The sequence below is a fragment of the Kogia breviceps genome, chromosome 15 (genome assembly GCF_026419965.1).
Source record: "Kogia breviceps isolate mKogBre1 chromosome 15, mKogBre1 haplotype 1, whole genome shotgun sequence".
In the NCBI taxonomy this organism is placed as follows: domain Eukaryota; kingdom Metazoa; phylum Chordata; class Mammalia; order Artiodactyla; family Physeteridae; genus Kogia; species Kogia breviceps.
The window spans coordinates 53,491,420-53,491,979 of NC_081324.1; positions in this window are offsets into that span (position 1 = coordinate 53,491,420).

A 560-nucleotide genomic window follows, 5' to 3' on the forward strand; every position below is an offset into this window, starting at 1 on the left:
AGGCTGCTGTTGCATGTACATATATTAGTACGTTTTAAACTCATTATCAAATATTTTCTACCCATCAGTGTTTATATTATAAACGTTTCAATAAAACTGAAAATTTTGGTATTCAAAACTGAAAACGGCTGGCTGTTATTAAGTTAAAAAGCTGCCTTATTCTATTTGCTCCAGCTGCCGGCCTTGAGTGAGGATGGGGGAAAATGGAAATGCAAATCACTTGCAGCAGCCCCCTCTCAGTTGTAGGAAACACCTCAAATAACAGGGTTTTGTTTGTTTTTCGACTGCAAGAACACGTGTAAATTGTTTCAGGGTCCCCTTGATCACCGAAAGGCGCGGTCGACCCTGAATCTTTCCAACGAGAGCGGCCTGTCTCAGGCAACGCACCAAGATACAGCTTTAGGATTTCCTTCTAGGCCAAAGGTTCTTAACTTGTAAAATGTCATAAAGGTTACGCGATTCGGGAAGGCAATCGCGATCCCAGCTGGCAGCCCAGCGCGCCTCTGGGACGCGAGGGGCGGGGCCTACGTCACCGAAACGTCACCGGAAGAGGCGGAGTC